Here is an 18568-nt window from a genome sequence, read left to right on the forward strand (position 1 = left end):
CAAGAAGTGGATGGACGTCCAGAACAGGTTTGTCATCAATCAACATTTCACCATTTTGGAATTGAGAAAACCACTCTACACTTGGATTTTTCCTATAGCGCTGTCATTGCAAGTTGTGTTCAACATCACAACAGTTTCTGTGGCATATTTCCTGAGCAGGAAACAAAATTTTACAGCTGTATGTTGTACTCTTAAATTAGCCATAACAAAAAACAAGGTTTGAGTGAAAGTGTTTTTACAAAAAAAATTCACTGTGACCAGAAAGAACCTTCCCAGACGACGTCACTGGGTGCACTAATGCAGAGTGAGTTTCTCAGTGCTCTCCCCAAAAGGCGTACTATGAACGCTTCGCTCTGCCCAGCACAATTCTTGTTTTTGTTGGGTATTTCCTCATATATTTATTTGTGTTTTATTGACTATATTAAGGCATTAGATTATGTGGACTACAAAAAACAATGGAGAGATTTGAAAAGAATGGGAATCCCAAAAGACTACATTGTGCTCAAGTGGAAGTTATACATGAAATGAAAACCAGTTGTGTGAAGAGAACAAAGGAGTACTACATGATTTAAAATCTGGAATGGTGTGGTACAGGGTTGTATCCATCAGGCTCATTCGAATTGTATGCTGAGGAAATAATTAGAGAATCTGGATTATATGAAGAAGAATGTGGCATCAGGATTAGAAGAAGGCTAAATATCAACCTGTGATGTGTAGATGACACAAACTTGCTTGCTGAGCATGAGGAGGACTTGTAGCACTTGATAATTAATGAACATCAAAGATTGCAATCTTCAATATGTATTACAACGCATTGTAAATAAAACCAAAATCTTCACACATGAACCATTCGGTAACATTATGATAAATGGAGAAAAGATTCAAGTTGTCCAGATTTTTTTTTTTAATCCATAGCCAATGCTCATAGAAAAAAAGGCAAGAGATCAAATCTGGGTAAATTTGCAGCACAATACCTCTTTAAAATGTTGAGAAACAATATTGTTACATTAAAAACTAATGTGTCTGGTTCAATCCACAATATGTTAAATTGTTTCCTATGCATGGAAAAGTTGGACACTGAATAAGGTTGACTGAAAAAAAGCCAATGCATTTGAATTATGATGCTAGCAAAGAAGATCGAAAGTACCATGACTGCCAACACAACAAACAAATTTGTCTTGGAACAAGTACAGCCAAAATGTTCCTGCAAGGCAAGGATGACAAGACAAGTACTCTGGACCTGTTCTCAGAAAATACCAGTCCCTGGAGAAGGACATTATGCTTGGACAAGTAGCAGGACATCTAAAAAGAGTAAAACCTTTTAGTAAGACATCTAAAAAGAGGATGAATTTACACAGTGGCTGCATGGGAAGGTTCAAACATAAGAAGAGGTTTGAGGATGGAATTGGACAGGGCAATGTTTCCTTTTGTTGTGCATAGATAATTATGGCTTGGAAGCAACTTCATGGCACTTAACAACAATTAGGAAGAATGATGCAAAAAAATGGATGAGTTGGACACAATCAGTTGAAAAGACATAAAAACAAAACTGAAGCATTCTTAGGAAAACATTTGTTCTGTTAACTACTGTTTAATTCCATGCCAAAAAGTTCCAGCCTGCATTTTCTGATGGCCAATCCAATGGGTTTTGAATTTTTCATTCTAATTCTCACAACTACACAAATATCGTACTTGATACTAATCTATTACAAATACAGATTATATATATTATTTACTGTTAATATGTATTTTCTATTGTGTCTATTTTTGGGAGGATCGGAGGATCCTTAGATGATAAAGTTTTCAGAAACATCTATATTCAACATAACTACCCTAATTCTATCCCAGAAAATTTCCCTATCAATAGAAATTGTTACCAATTTCAAACCAATGTTTAGCATTTGGAAATAAAAATGTTAACTTGTTATGTTTCGGCTTGATGCATTTTAGTTTGACAAATCAATTACATGCAACACCCTCCAAAACTGTAGGATCAATAAGTATTTTTCAGTTCCGTCTTTGAATAAAGTGCTACACAGGAACAGATTTCAACAAAATAAAAGGTAAACATAGTATGTAAATTTCATAGTGCGAACAATATGAGAAAATATGAAAAGTCTTTTTAGATGAATCTTTGAAGATTAGGAGGAAAAAATAAGAATCTTAAGCAATCCACACTTACTAGAACCTAAGAACCTTGTTCTTTTATATATATAGAGAGAGAGAGAGAGAGAGAGAGAAAGCCATCTCTAAACTTGCATCAACCTGAAGGTTAAGTCTATTTTTTATAAACTGTGAAAAAAACAATTTCAGGATTGTTTATCAACTCTTGACATAGATAACTGATTTAAATAAAATCAAATTAATTAAAGTTTACCTGGAGCATGAGATAACAGTGTTTCAACATAAATATTACCTATCTTATGGTACCAGTTTTACAGTAAATTTGAAGGCAAAAACTTATAGCACAGAAAATGTTTGCTATGAAATTAGACTTGATACCAACCAGAAATGTTATAGCTTTATAATTATATTTGAATAGCTTAATTTTCCAGAATACTTTTTGATATGTCTAAATCTTATTTAGATTAAATAGGATATGGATTTTTTTCTTGCTGAGAAGCTCAGCATGGGTGCACTATAAAGCATTTCCTAATAACCTAAGAGATTTGACTCTTTGTGATTTTATTTTGAAGCAGGGATTTTCTGCATATTTGTATAATTACCATATTTGTCTAATTGGCACAGCTGCTTATGTCTCAGACACAGCAGTCTTGCAAATGAAAAGAGGTGAAGCAAAGGTGCTGTCACAGTCAGATAAAGGTTTTACCCAAAATGATTACTAAAATACAATGGCATTATCTGAAATTTATGAGAATAAAGTATTTTTTGAGACAATTAGACATGGTAATAATTTATCTGCTTCCCACAGTGCACATTTGCTTTCAATGTCCAATGAATCTCAAATTCCAATCTTGGGAGTAATCTTTCTTTTTCATTTATTGCAGTCATCTTGCCTAATACTCAAATATTCCCAGAAAGTCCTTCTTACAGATAGGATACAATTAATTCTAAGGGCCTATTACTTCTTCTGATTCTTCTGTTACCACTATTTCTGCCCTTATTTTAATTGAAGAAGAAGAATGACAAGAAGTCTTACCTTTCCTCTTCTCTTTGATTTTCTAACAATTTTACCTAAAAACTGAGGATCACAAATCTCTATTAGCAGTATAAGTTGTACAACTAGAGTGTTCCTTATATTTCACCACAGTAAGAGTTCTTCTCACACACTTTTGAGAGGTTATCAGGAAAGACTAGTCCCTGAAGAAGGATATCATGTTAAGTAGAGAATCAATGAAGAAGAAGACCTTCAAATGGATGGATTGAAAGAGATACTGCTACAATAAGAACAAATAACAATTGTTAGGATGGCAAAAGAGAGGGCAATATGTTATTCTGTTGTTTATAAGGTTGCTATAAACCAGAGCCTATTCAATAGACAACTTACAGTAATGTACAGCAACAAAATCAGTATGGAGTCTGTTTTATACTAAGGAATTGTGGACTAACATGTTATTTTAACCCATTAAGGTGACCTGTGTTTATGAATATTTAAAAATAATTATTTCCACAATTGGAGTGTTTTGCTTTGGTTCTAGAGGCCACACTGATAATTTGTGCTACGACATATTGGACTGAAAAGACCTGAACAGATCTCCTGGGTAGTAAATTAAATTCCCTGAATGCAATGGTTCAGATTGCCTTTTAGTTGACAAGACCAACTATTCTCCAGAGTCATTAATCCCTGGGGATATGGTAACATTGAGATTTGTGTTCTAGCCCTCTCAGAACCCATCCCAAACATATCTTCATTTAAAGTCTTTGTGGATATAATGTACCTGCTGTTATAACTATCCTTTAATCTCCATGCATTCTGTGAGTTGTTCCAGTGAATTAATAAACCCAAACTGGCAGTAGCAGCTAGTTGAGCAGTGAAGGTTTTATGTAGACTCCTGAGCTTTCCATGCCATCCTGAAAAGACAGTGAGAAAGCATTCCTACATTGTGGCCAGATAACAAGAAGGCTTTGTCATGTGGATTCTCTGAGCTTGTGCCTAGTACTAGATGGAAAGATTGCGTCCTTTAACTGGTCAGCTCTTATCGAGCATCAGGTGACTAGGGTCAGAGTGTCCTACAGACATGACTGGCAATGAGGATGCAGAGGTAGAAAGATGATAATTGGCTCAAGCTCCACATTTTGGTGATTGCATGTAAATATCATTCTAATATTTACTGTATTGGGGTATGCATTATTTTGAGACTCAACATTTGAATCATATTTTTATTGCAAAGCTACAAAATAGCTAGTTGATTTTTTACATTATAATCTAAATGTATTAAAGAAAGGTACCTACCAAATTCTTGGAAATCCAGCTAATACGTTCAGATTTACACCTAACCAGGTGATGAAGAAAATATATAATTCTACAAATTTCTTCAGTTTAAAACTGATTGATTTTGTAATTGTGGTAGTTACTTAATCTGTTGTCAATTTGAGACTTACAAGTGAAGGGGTGGAGTCTAACCTGTCAATCAGGTTGCAGCTTGATGGCCTTCTTTGGAGCATCTAAGAAGATAAATAGTTCATTGGAAGGGGGACACAGGCTTACTCCCTGAGAGACATTCCAGCTGACAAGATAGATGGGACTATGATAGTGCCCTGAGCTGGAGGAGCCATGTGGAGACCCTGGCCAGCGCTGAGATGTTTAAAACGGCACTGGATCCACAAGACTTTCCACCCACTGTACTGTGATCTTCTTAGATTAAACATCATTGCATGTGTTGTGTGAGTCTGAAGAAGAATTTATAGATTGGTATTGGACATATGAGCAAATATCGGGCTTATGGACTTGATCTGGACTGGACTGGATGTTTTCTTAATGTACAATTACTCTTTATATATATAAATCTCTTTCTTATGCACATGTGTCTATGAATTTGTTTCTCTAGTCTACCTGGACTAACACAGTCATTACTATGCATAATAATAAATATTAATTAACAATATTTAATATTATTGATGATTAGAGTGTGAAATTTGGAAACAAAGGGAAGGAATGGTAGTTGGAAAATATAGGCTTGGTGATAGAAATAAAACAGATGACATGATAGAATTTTGCAAGACCAATGACTTCTTCATGGCAATTAAGTCTTGTTTGTTTTCCAACAAAATAAGTATATGTGTGGAAAGGAACCCTGGTGATGTATTGGGCTATGTATCATGCTGCTAAACAGTAATTAGAACCAACCAATTCCTCAATAGGAGGAAGATGAAGTTATTTGTTTCCATAAAGATTTAAAGTATCAGAAACCAAAACAGACAGTTCTACTCTGTCCAATAAGGTCACTCTGAGTGCTAATTTACCCAGTGGCAGTGAGTTTGTTATTCATGTGGACCTCACCAGATGGTACACACAGGAAGAATATTGGTTATACTTGTAGATAGAGACCCTGGAGAAGATCATTACCATTGACTAAAACAAAGCCAAAGACCAATGTGGAGCAAACCATCAACTGCTCATATTGTAAGTTCAGGTTGAAGGTGATGTAAATTAAAACAAGTCTATGAGAACCAAAATACAAACCTGAATGTGTCCCACATACATTTAGAGACCATCTCAATAAGATGTTTGACTCAATGAACACTAATGACCAAAGACTGATGAATTTTTGGATGAAAGTAAAAAAAAACACAACAAATTACATGTCAATCAAGTCATAAGCAAATGATGTGCTCATGGGGATGTGACCATCTTATAAGGGAAAATAATGGAACTTCCATTTCTCTCTGCCACTCCTCCTTCCTGCTTGCTGAGACTTTGTGTCTGAGTCCCCAAGCGCTGTCAGGAGCCACGTTTCCACCAAACCTGGATCCACACAACTCTGCATCGATAGTACCTTTGGTCTCCTTGCGTCACGCTTTGCCTTTACACGTTATTGCTCTGCAGCTATGTGAGTCTAAAGAATTTCCCGGCTAGCATTAGACCTGTGGGCTTGAAGTGGACTGGGCTTAGATATCTTCTTGGTGTAAAGTTTCTCCTCGATATAAAGGTCCTTCTTGTACATATTTGAATGTCACTCATTTGTTTTTCTAGGAAACCTGGCCTAACACACTTTCTAACTTGGAAAATTCACCATAATACTTTATTTTGTTTCTGGAGCGGCCCTTTGGAATTGTATAATCAGTTATGTTACTTAACTTCCATTCAGTTTATTAGTCTATGTCCAAGAACAAGATTTCTAGTCTCTCTAATACCAAATTTCACATTATCTTTCTTTCCTATCTTCCATGAACTTTCGCTTTGATAGTTCTCAGAGTTTGGGCCCCAATATCTGATACTTCATGCAAACTGAGTTTTTCCCAGGGGTGAAGTGGAAACATTCAATTGTCAAATTGTCAGATGCAGTGGAAAAATGCATGAGCAAATAGAATGTTTTCAAAAAATAATATTCTATGCCTTTAGAATCACTCAGTTATGCAAGCAGTTAACACATTAGGATGTGGAAAATATGGTTAACTTTCAAGTCCACCCAACAGGGCCTCAGAAGAAAAGTCTGTAAAATTACTTCTGAAAAAATGAGCAGTAGATAATGCTAGGGAGCACAGTTCTATAGAAACACATGTCAGGCTGCCATGAGTCGGAATGTACTTGACAGTAGCAGGCCTGGTTTTATATTTTATTTAATTTGTATTATGTACATTTAAAAAATCAAACTAGTTACCCAATTTTAAAATCTCTAATTGAATTCATCAGCTCCTTATTCTATCTTTGATACTTTTACCCAACATTTGATGATATTTAGATTGGCATTAAAAAAATCATTGTATTTACTTTTCTAGCCATCCTCCTTCACACTCACTGCGGTTTATCTTTATTCCTTGGCCACATTGTGGGGACTGTGAGTGGCATTTGATGACATTTAGGCAGGGTGTGTTAAAGATTTACAGCATTTAGTCTGTCAGAAATGTGTCCTTAGTATTAAGGGAGAGTAGGATATCTTTAGACCTTATACTTCATGCTTACTTGAATTTTAAATATCTTAAAAACTAGTTTTCATGTCAGCTTCCTGATGCCTATGTTGAAGATATGCATACACTTAGCTCTGACAGGAGACTAAAAATGGATGGAATGGGCAGGTTATGTTCTAAGCAATAGGTTATTAAATGGAGATAGCTGCTTGTTTGAAGTTTTATTTTGTTTAAATTGGGTTTCATTTTCAAGAGATTACTCAAATATTATGCTTTGATAGATCAAATTAAAAGACAAACATGTGGAAAATTTTAATCGACCTTACTGTATGATTGAGTTCATAGCAGAACGAAGCATAAGTTTTACAAAATGGAAAAGCATATAAGTTGATTAATGTAAATGTATATAGGTTGTTCACAGTAATTTTCTAGTTTATAGGAATATTTTCTCAAGTAAATGTTCAATTATATGATTCGAAGACATCTTATAATTGTACCTATATGCAATATTTTTGATTATTGTCATTAAGAAATGGTCAGTTTTCTTCAAACATTTACAAAGATATATAATCCCAGCGAAGTATCGAATCACTTATTTTAGGGTAACCACTTGGAAAAGAAATAACCAAATGATCTTTGCAATAATATTATTCTATAATATGTAAGGTACAATTTTATTTCTAAAATATCATTTTCTAATTAATTTGACTTTGTTAAAGTTGTTTGTTTTGTTTTATTGGCATGGAATCAATTAATATGATTAATTAACACAGTGTCCAGCTGGTCAGACCCTTTGAAGTGATGTCTGTCATTTCTGTTTGACAATTCTGAAGATTGTCTAACATTGTTAGAAAAGTATCGTAAGTCTCCATTTCAGTTGTCCACTCTTCAGTTTTTTTTAATGAAATCTCACTTTCCCTGCAGCATCTTCTTCAGTGAAATATGTGCTCAAATTTTTGTGACATAGCTATACTTTTCTCAATTCAACGCAAATGTCCAAAAAGTAAATTATATTGAAAAGTTGGATATGTATTACTTCAAATCACCAAGCTTGTTTTGTTTTGATTTTCAGACTCTGAAAACATTTTATGGTGCCATGGAATTTAATAGTGCACCACCTCCTCCCTTTTTTGCTACCAATATGCTGTTTTGTTGTTGTTGTTAGGTGCCATAGAGTCATTTCGACCCATAGCGACCCTGTGCACAGCAGAAGGAAACACCACCCGGACCTGTGCCATCCTCACAACCGTTCCTATGCCTGATTCCATTGTTGCAGCCACAGTGTCGGTCCATCTCATTGAAATTCTTCCTTTTTTCCCTCTGCCCCTCCACTTTACCAAACATGATTTTCTTTTCCAGGGACTAGTCTCACCTGACAATGTGTCCAAAGTATACAATAAGTCCTGCAATCCTTGCCTCTAAGGAGGACTCTGACTATACTTTTTCTAAGACAGATCCATTTTTCCTTTAAGCAGGCCACGGTACTTTGGATTTTATTTAGTAGTATCAAGCTGTATATTATGTTGGTGTGTTAGATAGGGTTCTCTAGAGAAACAAAACCAGGACACTTATGATTTTATATAAATAGATAGATACAACACAATGAAATAAATAGCTATTCAGCCTACAGAGCAGTACAGAGGGCTCAGTTCCACTTACTTCCATGAGGCAGTTAGTATACTAGCAGTCCTTCAACTCACAAGTGCTGCTGGGTGCAAGTCAAGGAAGTAGACACCTGAGTCTTCTGTAGAGCAAGACAGGCAATCTGGCCACAGGCAGCAAACAGCAGGGCAGGTCACCAACAGTTAGCCAGATGAGAAGGTCTGAGAGTCCCCAGGTTAAGTGATATATACACCAGCAGTGTGGCATAGCAGGTTTGGAAGGAACTTCAAACTATAGTGACACAGTCCATGTGTTGGCAGTGTACCTCGTAAGTTGAGGCAAAGAACTAGCTAGGGTAGCTGCACAGTGGTCTGATCACAGAGAGCAATAGACAGAAAGACAGGTTGGAGCAATAAAGCTACCTGTCACAATCCACCCCTTGCCATCTTGGCACCTGGACACAATTCTTTAGCCATGTATAATTTCCAGACATTAATGAAATCACACTTATACTTAACATCAAACATTTATCATACAGTTAAATGAAAACACACTGAATCGTATTGAATCTGATACAACATACATGAACAATGGCAAGATATTCAATAAGCACATATATAGAAAATAACTTGACAATCACAAATCTCGCGTTTGCAATTGATCAGGTGATCATAAGTAACAGGTAGTACTACCCTCTTCTACTACTCATTCTGTATTACCTTTGCCCTCAGCAAGCACCTCAGCTGGCTGTGAATTTTTCCCTGGTGGGGTGACCCAGACATTCATTCCTGAGGGTCTGTGTCATTAGACATCCTGACAGGATTGGGTTGCTGTAATTTACTATTTACTTTAATCACAGGACATGGTCTTTCCAAGAGACAGCATACAGGATCTCCTGGATTCCAGATATATTCTTCTTTACCTCTGTTATGTAACACCAGTCCAATTTCTCCTTGGTAATCAGGATCAATCACACCATTCAGTACAGTGACACCCTTCATCCAAAGTGACCAGGAGACATTCTCAGCTGCCAGTTCAGAGGAATTCATGCTATGTTTCCAGGTGGGAGAGTTCCTTCCTTTGGGACCAGGACCTCCAGGTTGAAGTTCATAGGGTTGCTGGGACAGGAAGCAAAAATGCTGCAAGTGGATCAATAGGAGTAACAATGAGTGGTGCTACTCCAGCTTCCATACATTGGTTCCTGGACCCATGAATTCTGGCTGTTGGAGACACAGCACCTTATACTGGATGTTGGTTTAGAGCATATACAGCTTCCTGGAGAACATTGGCCCAGACCCAGAAGTTGTTGCCAGCTAGCTGGTGATGTAGTTTTGTTGTTAGGAGCCCATTCCATCATTCTATCAAGTCAGATTCTTCAGGATGATGAGGAACATGATATGACCAGTGGATTCCATGGGCATGTGCCCATCACTGCACTTTATTTGCTGTGAAGTGAGTTCCTTGATCTAAAACAATGCTATGTGGAATGCCATGACAGTGGATGACCCATTCTGTAAATCCATGAATTGTAGTTTTAGCAAAAGCATTGCATTCAGGGAAGGCAAATCCATATTCAGAACAGGTGCTATTCAAGTAAGAACAAAATGCTGACCCCTCCTTGACAGAAAGGTCCTATGTAGTCAATATGCCACCAGGTTGCTGGTTGATCTCCCTGAGGTATGGTCTCATGTATTTGGCTTAATGTTGGTTACTGCTGCAGGCAGATGGGGCACTCGGCAGTTGCAGTGGCTCAGTCAGTCTTGGTGAGTGGAAGTCCATGTTGCTGTGCCCATGCATAACCTCCATCCCTGCCACCATGCCCACTTTGTTCATGTGCCCATTGGGCGATAACAGGAGTGGCAGAGGAAAGAGAAGGACCAGTCTTCACAGTGCATGTCATCGTATCCACATGATTGTTAATGTCCTCCTCTTCAGAGGTAACCCTTTGGTGTGAGTTTACATGAGACACTATTATTTTTACTTTCTCAGCCCATTCAGAGAGATCTATCCACATACCTCTTCCCCACATCTCCTTGTCACCAATTTTCCCGTCATATTCCTTCCAATTCCCTGACCATCCAGTCAAACCTTTGGCCAAAGCCCATGAATCATTAGACAATCTCACATCTGGCCATTTTTCCTTGCAGGCAAACTGAATGACCAGGTGCACCGCTCAAGGTTCTTCCCAGTGTGAGGATTTCCCTTCACCACTGTCCTTTTGGGAGATCCCAGAAATGGGCTATAGTGCTGCTGTCCACTTATGAGTGGCACACACATATCGTGCAGAGCCATCAGGAAACCACGCATGACTTTTCTGTTGTTCACTTAACATCGTAAGGAACTCCCCAGGAGGTCATAGGTGCAGACAGGGAGAAGGAAGATACTGTGACAGCAGTGGTGAATGTGGGCATTTGGGCCACTTTCTCATGCAGCTTACTTGTACCTTCAGAACGTGCTCCAGACATTTTGTATACACAACTGCCATTTACCAATGGAGTGTTGCTAGGCATTGTGCCTCCTATTTAGCTGTTGGGCGAGGGTGGAACGTTGTATTAGCTTAGTCTTCACTTAAGTAGGAATGTCACAAAATGACCTACACCACTGGACCTCTAGAAGTTTTAATGAGGTAGAGGGTGCCTGAATCTCTGTAGGAATGATTTCCCAACCTCTTGCACACAGATGTTATACCAATGAATCTAGAGTTTTTGATACATCCTCCTTAGTGGGTTCAATAAACATAACACCATCAGTATAATGGACTAGTGTGACATTTTTCAGGAGAGACAGATGATCAAGTTCCCTTCAGACTAAATTATGACAGAGGGCAGAAGAGTTGATATACCCCTGTGAGAGAGTTGTGAAAGTGTATTTTTACCCCTGCCAGATGAAGGCAAATTGCTTCTGGTGATCCTTTGAGACTGATATTGAGAAAAAAGCATGGGCCAGATCAACAACTGCATATCAAGCACCAGGAGAAGTATTAATTTGCTCAAGCAATGAAATCACATCTGGAATGACATCTGCAATTGGAGTCACCACCTGTTTAAGTTTATGATAATCTATTGTCGTTGTCCAGGATCCATCTGTTTTTTTTTTCTGTTGTTGTTCTTGTTTGTTGTTGTTTTTTTTGAGTGGGGTGTTGTTTGTTTTGTTTCTTTTTGCAGGCCAAATAGATGTGTTAAACAGGAAAGTGGTAGGAATCACCACCTGTTCATCCTTCAAGTCTTTGATGGTGACACTAATCTCTGCAATCCCTTCAGAAATGCAGCATTGTTTTTGATTTACTCTTTTCCTAGGCAATGGCAGTTCTAAAGGTATCTACTTAGCCTTTCCTACAATAAAAGCCCTTATTCCACATTTCAGGAATCCAATATGGAGGTTCTGCCAGTTACTAAGTATATCTACTTCAATGATGTGTTATGGAACTGTGGAAATAATGACAGGATGGGCTGTCCACTGGAGAACCCACTGGACCCACAGTGAGTTGTAACTGAGTAAAACTCCATCTATAACTTGACCTCCATATGCCCCCCACTCTGACTGGTGGGCCTTCGAAACACTTTGGGTCTCCTGGAACTAGTATCAGCTCAGAGCCAGTGTCCAGTAATCCCTGAAAAGTTTGATTATTTACTTTCTCCCAATGAACAATCAACTCTGTGCAGCATTTCTCAACCTGTGGGTCATGACCCCTTTGGGTGGTCAAATGACCCTTTCACAGGGGTTGCCTGATTCTTAACAGTAGCAAAATTACAGTTATGAAGTAGGAACGAAATAACTTTAGGGCTGGGGGGGCTCACCACAACACGAGGAACCATATTAAATGGTCACGGTATTAGGGAGGTTGGGCACCACTACTCTTCTAAAAGGCCGCAGGTCCCTTTGGGGAAGGCTAGAAGAAAGACTAACAGTATAGATCTTCGGTGATGTAGCAGAGTCCTCCTTCAAAGGGACCTTGCCTTCCCCTCATTCAAGGGGTTGTGGGTCTGCAAACTGACTCAGGTCCAGGAATTGATTGAATGGTCATGACTCTCTATTCTGTAGTTCACCTGAGGGAGCATTCTTCACGTGAATTCTTCATGTGAGCATTCAATCACATACATATTTAGTAGGTTTCTCATGTATTTCACTTCTAGAGACACCATGGCTAAGTAGCCAATGCCATAACTTCGCATGAGATAGGTTGTTTTGATTATTACAGAAAACGTGCTGTCCGTTAGGATAAACATGTCTACCCCTTCTCTGTTGAATCAGTGCTTACACCTGCCCCCTACCACAACAGGGCCCAAATCAGCCCCATAATAGGCAAAGGTCAGAGTTCACTTATGGAAGTTCACATTGTTAGTCCTGGTGTACATAAAACAGCAATCACAGTACTTTTCATAGATGCTGGGGCCCACTTCACAAGCGTGTTCCTTATGGTTGTGCTGAAAGGTAGGTTCTTGGGAGCACTCCCTTTTTGGGCGTATGGGATTATTCTTATAGCTCCATTCCAACATACCAATTTCCCTAAGCTTTTAGATGCCTTCTTTTACAGTGTACCAAGGTAGGCCAGCTACCTCAAGTTGGTCTAATCTAGGCCATCTGGAAGCCCAGATTTCAGAAAACCAACCAAATAAGCAATTTGATCCTCTCATATCCTCTTTTACTGAGACACTGAAAGAAGAATCTGTGCTTAGCGGTCCCATATCAAGAAACTCAGTCTGGTCTAATGTTACATTTCTTCCACCAGTGTCCCACACCCTTAGTAACCATTCCCAGGGATATTCTCCAGGCTTCTGCTTGTACGTATTAGAAAACTCAAGCAGATCTTTATGAGTGTAGCGCACTTCTTCCTGAGTCATCATCAGAACCTCACCTTTAAAAACTTTCTGAGACTTAATTATAGTTACAGGTCTAGAGGCAATAATGGGTGGTGGGGGTGTTTCCTAGGGACTCTCAGCAAAATTTTGTAAGGCATCTCCCCCAGACAATGCTACAGATGCAGCCCCACCTGGCATTTCAGTTTAAACAATTGAATTAATCTGCTCAGGTGTGGTTTGTTTTACTGATTAGTGGATTAATCCCCTCAGATGGGAGTATTGGATCTATTGACTGGGGTGGGTCAATCAACTCTAGGTGCTCAATATACTCCTCTTCTGGATCTTCAGTCCATATGTTCCCGTCCAATGTTTTCTGGGTCCCTGTTCTTTCCAATTAATGCCCTTACTTTAATATCAGACAATGTTCTAGACTTGCAATTTAACTGACGCTGTAATTCAGCTCCTCGTATGAGGAGACTGTAGATTTGGTTTTCGATCATGTCACCTCTATTCCTAGAGGAGGGAAGACTCTCCTTTGTAGCACAGGCTGAAGCTTTTAGGTCTGTTTTTCAGCCCTTGAGACGTGATTTTGAGGTTCCGAGAGTATTCCTTTCTTTGATCACATTTTCTAATGTAAGGAGGACCAGCCCACCAGCTTGCCCATACCACTCATCCTGATAAAACTGCTGGAAAATATCAAACCCAGGATCACCTGGAGCCTCTCCTCTCACCAGCACTTCATCAATTGGTGATGATATTGTGGATTAGCTTTGCGACTTCACTCCACACCATGGATTAACACCACTCTCTCTAGTAATAGTGGCAGACTTATCCATGCTTTTAGAGGTAGAGACAGCATTATTAGTGCTTGTAAGCCTAATCAGTCTGGAGAACCAATTTGTGAAGCACACATTTATGATCTTGATTCTCACAGTACTAATTGTGTTAGCAGGGTTCTGTTGGGAAACAAAACCAAAACTGGGACACTTATGATTTTATAGATATATGTATATATACATACATATCTATATCTCACACAGACATATCTATATCTCTCTATCTATCTATCTATATCTATCTATCTAAACCCAGAGCATGTACATGTGTACGGGTAAGAGTTGGAAACACAGGGACTACAGGATAGATAAACTCCTCGTGACCAATGTTGAGAGTAGCCATGGCAGGAGGGTAAGGGTAAAGTGGGGGAAGAAAGGGGGAACCAATCACAATGGCCTATCTATAACCCCCTCCCAGAGGGATGGACAGCAGATGAGGGGGTAAAGGAAGACATTGGACAGTACAAGACAGTACAGTATGGAAACAAATAATATTTTTTTAAATTATCAAGGGTTCATGAAGAAGGGAGGGGAAAGGAGGTGAAAAAAATGAAAAAAAAGTTGACCAGCTAAGGCCAAAGTCAGCAGCTTAAACTCACTAGCCACGCTGTGGGAGCAAGGTGAGGCCTTCTGCTCCCATAAATATTCACAGCCTTGGAACCCAAAGTAGCCATTTCTACTCTAAGTCAGAACTTACTCAATGCCAGGGACATTAGGAGGGACCAGTCCCGGGAGAAAGGCATAATCTTAGTAAAGGCATGATACTCGTGAGGGGAGTAAAACCCAGGTAGACCCTTAAGCAGACAAATTGACCAGGACTGTGGCAATGTCCTCAGGATAATGCAACACTAGACAGTGTTTCTTTCTGTCACTATGAGTTGTAGCTCATTGTCCAGTACCTGACACTATCATGCATATTCATCTGCACTTTTTACTGTAAGGTAATCTTCAAGGGTGTTTTACTGTGGGAGACGTACTTATGTTTTTTTAGAGAAATGCATTTTTGAGTAATATAATTGGTGTGTTTTAAAAATTAAAAAATAGTTTTTATGTTAATTTATTTGTGTAGGGCTGATCAAATCTATAAATGAGTTTGTACTTCAGTTATTTGAGACATAAGGACAGTGCTTGAATCCTTTTTTAATTCTTTTTCAAACCTGGCTAACTTATGCAATGATTGTGAGCAGAATACACGCATGTGAGACTGTGAGCAGAATACACGCATATTTATTTTAGATGAGAATGATATTAAAATTGTTGCGAAAATTGAGTTTTCCAGTGTGCCTGGATGTGCTATCATCCTCACTCTCATGTAGATATTTAAATTTCAAACTCAGACATTAAGATCAGTGTTCAGTTTGACATCCAATAGACTGCTTAGCTTTGGGACTCACTCATAGTTCTAATTATCATGATTCGTATCTTAATTTTCTTATACAGAAATTACCTTAATTTTTTTATACTAAAATTTTTATTCTATATTGTTAAACAATATACTTTCAGATGAATTTTTATATACCTGGATATTAAAAGGTAGCTTCTCATATCACCCTTATCAGTCATATGGACAAATAGTTTCTTTTCAAGCTAAAAGTATATAGAATTCAGATAAATTATACATAGGATATAAAAATAATCAGAATTTCTATTTTCAGTGAACACTCTAAATGAAGAATTCTAGAGTAATGCTTCAGAGGGAGTTATATATTTGGGGGGAAAAACATAGCCAAATACCATTTGTTAATAAAAGTCCTTATATTAATTTTTAAAATTCCATAAAATATCAGAAAATGATTGAGACAGCATATTGAAACTACTCATGAATATCACATCACAATGCATGATGTTCCTTAACATTAAATTAAGGTTGACACAAGAGCCAAGCTCAAGTTGTGGTTTAGAATATATAACCAGATGTTATCTGTAAATTTATGTAATGAAAAACATAAATAATACTTCTTTTATATATTGAATTTCACTTTCTTCTTCTATCTAACCAGAATTCTTATGTATATTTCTTATTCAAGAGAATTTTTTGATTATTTCTGTTGTCCATATATTGTATTTAAATTGAAAATTTTAAATAATATGGCTATATTCAAGACAAACAATCCAAATCCACACCTTTTGAATCACTTCCTACTCATAGCAACTCTACAGGGATCAAATAAAATTAGTCTGTAGAGTTTCTGAAGCTACAGATCTTTACAGAAGCATATTACCTCGTTTTCCACCCAGAAATCTCACTCAGCAAGTTGTGGGATTGTACTGCAGACATTTCTGCTAGTACCTAATGCTTAATTCACTGAACTTCCAGAATTCTTTGAGGTGTATGTGTATGTTTGACTGCCTGACTGTAGAAAATAGCATTAGAGTCATAGAATGGTAATTTAAAATTCTCTTAGCCCAGATTTCTGCATCACTTTCCTAATTTTAACAAAAATTAAGCTTAAATTATAATTTATATAGTTTTCCTGTTCTTAATTCTGGTGGAAGAATAGAAGAGAACTAAATAAAGCTAAATTCATAACTTAAAATCAAGAAAGGTGTGTGTTAGGGTTAGCAAAAAGCTAGGGCTGCCAGGAAAGACATTGGAAGTAGTACAAGAGTAAAAGACAACAAAGATTAATGGAAGTGAGAATATTCATATACTTATAAACGATTGTTATTAAAGGATTGTGTATATGATAGTATACGCACTTAAACAACTCATCATCTTCACAATTATTTTGTTTGAGCCTATTGTTTTAGCCTTTGTGTCTATCCATCTCATCAAGGATGTTCCTCGTTTTCAGTGATCCTAAATTTCACCAAACCGAAGGCCCTTTTCCAGGAACTGGTCTCTCCTGACATGTCCCAAGTATGTGAGATGAAGTCACATCAACCTCAATTCCAAGTGACATCTGGCTGCATGTCCTCCCAGACAGATTTGTTTGTTCTTCTGGCGAGTCCATGGCATTTTCCATATGATTTGCCAACATCACAATTCAAATGCATCAATTCTTCTTCAGATTCAAGATGATTGAATACCCCTGGCTTGGGTTAGTTACATGTTCAAGTGCCATCTTTTCTCCTCAAATCCTACAGAGGCCCTGTGTAGCAGATTTTCCCATTTCAATACTTCATTTGATTGCTCGATACTCTTTCATGATCACTGATTGTACATGCGAGTAAAATGAAACCCTGCTAAATTTCAATCTTTTCTCCAATTTCATTATGCAGTCTATTGATCTAGTTGTAAGGATTTTAGCTTTCTTTACAATCCATACTGAAGGCTGGAGTTTTTGTAGGATCCAGCAATTCAATTACTTGGTATATATTCTAAAGAAATAAGAGTAATAACATGAAAATTCTGTGCACACCCATGTTTGTTACTGCACTATTTACAATAGCAAATGAAAATAATATAAATATCCATCAATGGAAGAATGGATAAACAAATAGTGGTACATACATACAATGAAATACTATGCAAAGTTAGAACCTAACTAATCTGCAAAAAAATAAAACAATAGTTACACACTTTGAAGTTTTTGTTTAATAAAGGTTTTGATGACTGGGTAGCAATAAAAAAAAAGAAATACTATGCAAAGTTAAAACCTAACTAATCTGCAAAAATATCATAACATTGATGAAACTGGAGAACATTATGGTAAGTGTCAATCACAGAAGAATAACTATTGTGTAAAATCACTAGTATAAAACATCAAGAAAACATATTCATGCAAAAAGAAAATTTTGGGTATCAGGAGAGGAAGAAGAGGGAGGAAGAGGAAGTCATTCGCTAAAGGTTCCCAAATGTATTTGGCAACCTGCCCTCTTTGTGGGAAAAAACAAAAATGCATATCACCCTGATAATTATAAACTTTTGTACCCTAGCCCCAAATCCAGGTTACCATGTGTCTCCCACTTTGGGAAATACTGGACTAGAGGGTAATCCAGGTAACAAGTGTTGATATGGGAGTATGGGAAGGCAATATTCAATATGAAGGTCAAAAAAAAATAATGAAAGCATTATTTGATGGTTATCACTTTTGGGAAAGAAATGGAGAAAGGGGAAGTCACTCGTGAGAGAGGAGATCTGCAGTAACTTAGAAGAAGGAGAAAATAATATATAATAAAGAAGAGATTAGCAAAAGGCTAAGTCAGCTGGGTAAGACATTGGAAATAGTGCAAGAGTAAAGGACAACAAAGGTACAAAGTATCATATACACAATCCTTCAATAACAATAATTTATAAGTATATGAATATTCTCACTGCCATGGAGTCAATCTTGATGCATAGAGATCCCCGTGTGGGTT

This window comes from Echinops telfairi, unplaced genomic scaffold (genome assembly GCF_000313985.2).
Source record: "Echinops telfairi isolate 266 unplaced genomic scaffold, ASM31398v2 ScPeMD7_7469;HRSCAF=8507_0, whole genome shotgun sequence".
NCBI lineage: Eukaryota > Metazoa > Chordata > Mammalia > Afrosoricida > Tenrecidae > Echinops > Echinops telfairi.